The following is a 7,873-nucleotide window of genomic DNA, read 5'->3' on the forward strand; positions in this document are numbered from 1 at the left end:
AATAGATGAAGATGTTTTGCTGTAGTTTGCACTGTGTCCAATCCTTCAAGTAAGATCTCGAATGCTGACCTATTCCCTTTTGACTCTTTGTTGATCGCCACAAAATCCCCATTATCCCAAGAAACACAGCTTGGCTTTAAGAGACACCATTTTCTTTTTGTTGTGAACCCCTCGCTCTCCTTTAACAGCCTTTTGAAAATGTCCAAAAATGGAGAGGAGAGAGGAAAAAGTGCATGGGGGCAGAGGGGGGAGGGGAGGATCTGACAGGCTTCTCCAGCGATGAGACCCATGACTGACACATTTACTGTGGAACAAGACATCTATGTGAGTGTGTGAGGGAGATAGACACAGAGTGAGAGGACGAGATAGAAATAATGCCTCTCTCTCACACACACACACACACGCACGCACACACACACACACACACACACACACACACACACACACACACGCACGCACGCACGCACACACACACACACACATACACACACATAGACAAACGTCAGCAGAGTGTCTCTTTCTTTCAGCTGAGTGAAGTCACGGGACTGAAGCTCCAGTTCACTAATTTCATTCCATCCTTTCTGGAGAGGAATTTCGCAGGGGCACAGGCATCTCTCAGCAGGACTGCCGTCTCTTTATACCGTGACTGTAAGCCTCGCTGCAGACACTAATGTGTCACTTTTTCCATAATGAGCTCTCATTTGATCTGCTGCCATCGAAATGGCCTTCCATCCAGACAACTGTCAGTGTTTGTCCATATTATGGAGATAACAGGGCCATCTTCTGAGGTTTGGCCGTGTCAGATGTGTGTGGAGGAGATTGTCAGAGAAGAGGAGAATGATTCATTGTGTTGCTTTATAATTGAATGATCCAGCATTCATCGTGGGCATGATGGTGAGATCATCTCCCACTATTAGGCCTCGAAGCTGGACTACAGGACAGCGGCGTTGTGCACAGACATTTCAACGACCATACCAGTGGTTGTGCATGTGTTATCTTATATGACTATGACTATTTTCTAAAGCAGACCATAAATGTTAAGATGGATATCCCACTTTACAGAAAGTCACTGGTTTCCATTTAATTTGCCACCATGTGAAAGTAATTTAGAAGCAGCTTGAAACTTTATTGAAACAGCATTCAATCACCCTAGAGTACACCTTTACTCGCCTTTATTTTTTTTGTCAATGTTACTTTTACTTTCAGGAGCTTGAGATTTGAGAGCCGGCATGAACCTCAGAGCACAATTTATGTTTTCTTTATGTTGATCTTCTTGATTTGATTTCCAAGTGATAGTTTTTGAATCCCTTGCTTTTCTGACTGGAAATAATGTAAATCTTGCAATAAAGAGATACATCTGCAATTAAGTATTGCAGTTCAAAAAAGTTGGCGGTGTCACGGCCACGCCTCCTGTCATTCCTTGTGTTTTCCCTGTGTTGCCTGCTTGTTTCTCTCTCTGTGTATGTGTCTGTGTTGTGGGCGTGTCACCCCCTTCACTCTCCCTTGATTGCAGTTCAGTCAACTCACCTGCTCCAAGCCTCACTCCTGCCATCCATTGTTCTCCGTCCTCCGTCCCCTTTCCCTGGAAACCCCTTCAATAAACCTCCCACCTATTGCTCCAAGTTTGTGTCCTGCGTTTGGGTCCTTCCCTTGTTGCACACGTGACAAAATAATCTAGTCACCATGGATCCAGCGGATTATGATGTTTTGAAGACTGCAATCTCCAACCAGGGACAGCGTTTGGGTCATCAGGAGCACACGCTGCAAACCGTTGTGAATCAGTTGAAGGACATCACCTCCACACTGGCAACGCTCTGCTTCCAACAGACCCAAGCCGTGGCAGCAACCTCTGCTCAGCAACCAGTAGCTGCCCAACAAGCTCCTCATGCCTCTCCAGTTTCTGAGCCTCACATCCCACCCCCATCCAAGTATTCTGGTGACCCCAACACCTGCCATGAGTTCCCAACACGGTGTCAGCTAGCTTTTGATGCCCAGCCATCCCGCTACAGCAGTGAGGTAGCTAAAGTAGCTTACATTGTTAATCTGTTGGAGGGAGCCCCACTTAGCTTGTACAATGCCCTCTATGTGCAAGGCTCCACCACAGCCCAGTCATTTGTAGCTTTTTCAGCTGAATTAAGCCTTGTTTTTGACCACCCTGTACGGGGGCAGCTCGCAGGTCAACACTTAACGAAACTGCGACAGAGCAAGCTCAGTGTCCGTTTGGCAGTTGAATCAGGCTGGAATGATTCTGCCCTTATCACTGCATTTCAGATCGGGCTTAACAAGGATATTGGTCAGGAGGTGGCTCTCAGGGAGGAGGTTAGGTCCTTAGCCAAAGCTAACAGAGTAGCTATTAGGATATCTGACCAGGTTACTCAGTGGTGCCTTGAGCCAGAGCCCCCTAGAGCAGCTGGCTGTACCTTGGGTTTTTTTGGGGGTGCCAGTTCTAACCCTCAGCCCGAACCGGAGTTCATGCAGTTGGGTTGTGCTCGACTGTCTCCAGCTGAGAGGCTCCGAAGGATGAGAGCAGGGGAGTGCCTGTACTGCGGCCGGACCAGCCATTTCCTGGTTTCCTGCCCCTTTCAGCCAAAAGACTAGGCTCACCGGTAAAAGTGGGGAAACTGGCGAGTCAAACTTCTTCTCCACCCTTCGAATGCCTGCAGTTTCACGCCACCCTGTGTTGGAATCAAGAGTCATTACCCTTGTTGCCTTTAGTGGATTCTGCTGCGGATGAGAATTTCTTGGACAGTAAGTGCACAAGCTGGCATTCCTGTCAAATCCCTTGCTTCCCCATTCAATGCTAATGCCCTGGATGGGAGACTTCTGGCCAAAGTCACACTCCGGACCAGTCCTGTGCACCTCATTCTATCTGGTAACCATCATGAGCTGATTGAATTCCACCTCATCTCCTCTCCTCATGCTCCTATTACTCTGGGACAACCCTGGTTAAAGCGTCACAACCCCCATTTTCCAGTCAAAATGGGGGTTGGGGGTTGCAACGTGCTCTCGCTTTGCCTCCCCATCTCCCCTATGATTGTGCCATTGACTTACTCCCTGGTGCTCCCCTACCTTCCAGTCGGCTATACAACCTCTCACGTCCTGAGAGGGAGACCATGGAGAAGTACATCAAAGAATCCCTCGTTGCTGGCATTATTCAACCATCCTCTTCTTCTATTGGTGCTGGCTTCTTTTTTGTGTCCAAGAAGGATAAATCCCTACGGCCATGCATTGACTTCCGAGGGTTGAACAACATCACCATTAAAAACAAGTACCCGCTACCTCTGATGAACTCAGCTTTTGAGCCTCTCCATGGTGCCACATCTTCACCAAGCTGGATTTGAGGAACGCGTACCACCTGGTTAGGATTCCGTGAGTTACTGGCTGTCAAACTAGCTCAGGTGGTATGGAGACACTGGCTTGAGGGAGCTGAACACCCATTTATTGTTTGGACTGATCATAAGAACCTGGCCAAACAGCCAAACGTCTAAACTCTCGCCAAGCCTGCTGGGCGTTGTTTTTTGGTCACTTCAGGTTCACTCTTACCTACCGCCCTGGCTCCCGGAATATTAAACCTGATGCTCTCTCTCGCCAGCATGTCTCTGAAGAGGTCCCCGCCAGTCCTGACACCATCCTCCCTACCTCGGGTGTTGTGGCGGCAGTTACCTGGGAGATTGAATCCTTGGTTTAGGAGGCTCAACAAACTCAGCCCGATCCAGGTATCGGGCCACCTAACTGTCTGTTTGTTCCTAACTCTGTTCGCTCCCAGGTGCTCCAGTGGGGACACTTGTCCCGGTTTGCCTGTCATCCGGGGATAGGCCGCACTCTGTCCCTCCTGAAGAGACATTTCTGGTGGCCCACTATGGACGCTGACACACGTGCCTTTGTTTCTGCCTGTACAGTGTGTGCTCGTGGAAAGTCCTCTCACCGCCCACCTGCTGGTCTGCTCTGCCCCTTTCCCATTGCCAGCCGTCCATGGTCCCACATTGCCCTCGATTTCGTCACGGGTTTACCCCCCGTCCCAAGCAGGATCTGGAAGCCGCTCTTCGCGGTGTCACCGCCCGGAATCCCTCCTCCTGGATCTCCCAACTCGCCTGGATTGAGTATGCCCACAACTCTCTGTCCAGCGCTGCAACCGGTATGCCTTTTGAAGTTTCCTTGGGCTTTCAACCCCCCTTGTTTCCCGCTCAGGAGGATGACATTGCAGTACCGTCAGTCCAGGCTCATCTCCGCCGGTGCCGCAGGGTTTGGAGGGACGCTCGGTCTCTGCTGCTCCGCACTGCTGACCGAAACCAGCGCCTCGCCGATCGCCACCGGATCCCAACCCCCACCTACGTACCAGGCCAGAAAGTTTGGTCAACTATTGTCAGGAAATCGCTCAGGTAAATGAAAGCATGTTTTACAAAGCTTTCATTTGAGGGGTAAGGTTCCACTAAACTTTTAACCACAATTTAAGCTAAATTCACATACAGGCATTGCACATCTGATGTTGGCTAAATAGAAATGCAACAACACCATCAAGTATATCAAGATTAATGTGTTGCCTAGGGTTGGCCTGTGGGTTTAATGACCTGTTAATCATCTTAAGTGAGTGATAGCAGGTTGTTGTTTGGTGCTTAAAACTTTGCTGGTAGGACAACCATCATTTTGTTTACATTTTTTATCATAGATGATACCCTTAAGCACCACGCACAGTCACGATAGAGAAGGATGCAGTGACGAAGGTTCTTTGTGAGATACACAAGAATGTCCCTGACCTCCCTCGAGAAGACATCTGTATACTGTGTGTGCCTACAGCACAGACTGTCCCTGATGTTAACAAAACAGTTACTAATACTGACAGAGCTTCATAGATTAACTCTGAGATGAGAACTATGCTGTACTGCTGACCTGCTGACATAGTATAATATCTAGCAGCCTTTCACTTGTTACAACAAACAAGAAGATCATTATAGTTGGAGATTAGTGAAGTCAGATCAAGGTTTTGATTATACTTCCTTGGTTGGACGCGGTGACATTGGGATTACATGTGTGTTTGTAAAGCGGTAGCAGAAGTAGTGCGGGGGTCACCTTGACTTTGCCACTACAGTGCAAATCAGTAAGTTAGAAAAGGGCAATCTTTTTCACATTTGTCTTGCGAGTCTCACATCAGGGCACAGAGAAGCAATTTACCCTCTCAGAATTGTACAGAGTAAATACACAAGCTGCACTCATAACCTCGCCTCCTCTCTCACTCCCTCCATCCCTCCCTCCCTCCCTCCCTCTCCCCCGCCGCCTTCCTCTGTGTGCATGAGTGATAAAAGGCACGAGGAGGGGAGGAAAGACTACTAGGTACACAGGTAGATGGACAAAATGATCTAGTTTGCCTCATTAGAGAAAAACGTTATGTTCCCGGCGATCCTCGCAGAGCATGGTTGTCGTGGAAACCAAGCAGCATTGTCGCAGACTGTTTCCGCGGGGTTGTAGTCTCTCCACATTTGCTCTTCATCAGGGACACTCAGATCACTGATGTTTTACACCACGAGGCTATGACTCATACACATCTTTTTCTTTTGGCATCTGGAACAAAAAGGGGTGGGATCAAAACACACACACACACACACACATACACACAGTTGGATGCACACATGTATACTCCAAATATACTCTGAGCATATGATTCACAGAACTGTACTTTTAAATCTATTAGAGAGCATACACATCATGGGCTTTTAGGTTACAAAGGTTTTTTGCCTTTTCAGAACATGACAGATGTGCACCACACCATGTCGTCCTCATTTCTGTGTGGTTATCTTTGTGTCTGTCCGCCTTTGTGATCTGGGCTGTTTCCCCCTCATTATATATCAGGTAGATTATGTGCTTTAATCACCCTTGAGTCTCACAGATCGGCTGATGTGCTCAGTGTGTTTCCTACTTATCTAGGTCACCAGATGTCAAAGTCTGGGCCTTGTAGAAAGTCAGCATCCTGAGCACCGGGCAGGGAGAGGAGATGACTGATGTGGAGGAGAATTCCAAACTTTGTGAAGAGGATAGAATCTGTGGAGGGGTTGTGAGAAAGATGCAAGTGTTTGCCAAAGATGTTTCAGCTACACCGGGTGATTTCTATTTGAGTTGACGATAGGAGCCCAGCTTACTCGGACCGGTGTAGGACACACAATCACATCCACACACACCCGGAGGTGCAAGGTAAAACTAAGTGATGAGTGACCCAGTGTCTCATCGTTCTCCTGCCATTGCCTACAGCTGTTTCATCAAAGCCTCTCTTCTGGCACCTCTTCATGCGCCTGCCTGATGCACACACACGCACACACACACACACACACACACACACACACACACACACACACACACACACACACACACACACACACACACAGATGCACGCACACGCATGCTTGTCTCTTAGCAATTTATCTTTCCTGCCAGATTGATCTGGTCTCTTATCTCTTCAATCTTTTTTTAACTTGGATGGACACACACACACACACACACACACACACACACACACACACACACACACACACACACACACACACACACACACACACACACACACACACACACACACACTCCCCCCTTTCTTCCTCGCTCTCTTTAAACGGGCATTAGCTACATATGGCTTAACTACATTCTGCATTCCACATATGGATCTATGGACGGAGGATAAAAACATGCTCAAGACATTTGATGTGGATCTGTGTCAGAGAGAAAGCCTTTAATCATTACAACCCCTCTAATGCAGCATCTTTCCTCAGTTCCACCTCCTCCTCCTCGCTTATAGATCATGTGCTTTCAATGTTAATCATTCTCAAAGAATCCATAGGTGATGGCTCATATATGTGCATTTCATAAATCTTCTATACATACACCAGGTGTAATATTGTATAGTTTAAAGCAACCAGGTGAAATAATTGTAGAGTTAACTATAGTATACTCTGTATTCTAGCCTTCTAGTCTTCCACCAGCAGCATCGTAAGCATCCAAATTTCTCCAAATTAAACCCCATTCCCATTAAATCCTGGTTTCTGGTATGAATGGAATGCTAAGGGTTTTCCTCCCTGGCTTTGCTTCATGGTTGCAATGCTGAAGGATAAACATGTTAGCTGTGATTTTTCAAGCTGCCTTTTATTTGGTCCACTATTTCAAGACATTTTTCAAGCTTTTACTGTGTTTGTGCAGGGAGAACATAATTATTGCAAAAGCTGACCCAATTCTTCAAAGAAACGCACTTATTTCATCGAGGTAAATATTCTGTTCTCTTAAATCAATCCAGTAAGAATTTAGTATAATAACTCAGCATAACACCTTTAATTGTCAAGCTTCAACACCACCTGACTCCTCCGTGTGTGTATTTTTAGCATGCACCTGTCATTTTGACCTTGAAAATGTTGCTTTATTTATTTATTTGTTTATTCATTTAGCTATGCTGTAGTTAGTATGTTCAAAGCTTAATGTTAATCATTATATTTAAATACGGTTACTCCATTGGGATTTAGCTCAATTAAAAATATGAAATCGGTGTGATTTCCATTAATCTTCGAGGCAACATTTCTTTGCTTGTTTATATTACAAAGTCATGAAACACAAAATAATAGGACTGTGGAATACAACGACATGACATTGACCTAATGAAGAAGGTCTGGAGCGCTGGCACGCATGCAGAATTTTGCCTCTCTCCAAAACCATCTGTATCCATCTTCCAATGCATTAAATGAACTAATGAGGTGTGAAACTGGCTGTTAAACTGGCTGATTGCGAAGTGTGTGGCTGCTCCCATAACAGAACAGCATGTAACATGTAAAGGCAGCTATTTTGCAGCCAACTTGCAAATCAAACATCAATTAACAAGAAAGTCAGAAAGTCTTGTATGAATCTC

Source organism: Cottoperca gobio, chromosome 24, assembly GCF_900634415.1.
Source record: "Cottoperca gobio chromosome 24, fCotGob3.1, whole genome shotgun sequence".
Lineage (NCBI taxonomy): Eukaryota > Metazoa > Chordata > Actinopteri > Perciformes > Bovichtidae > Cottoperca > Cottoperca gobio.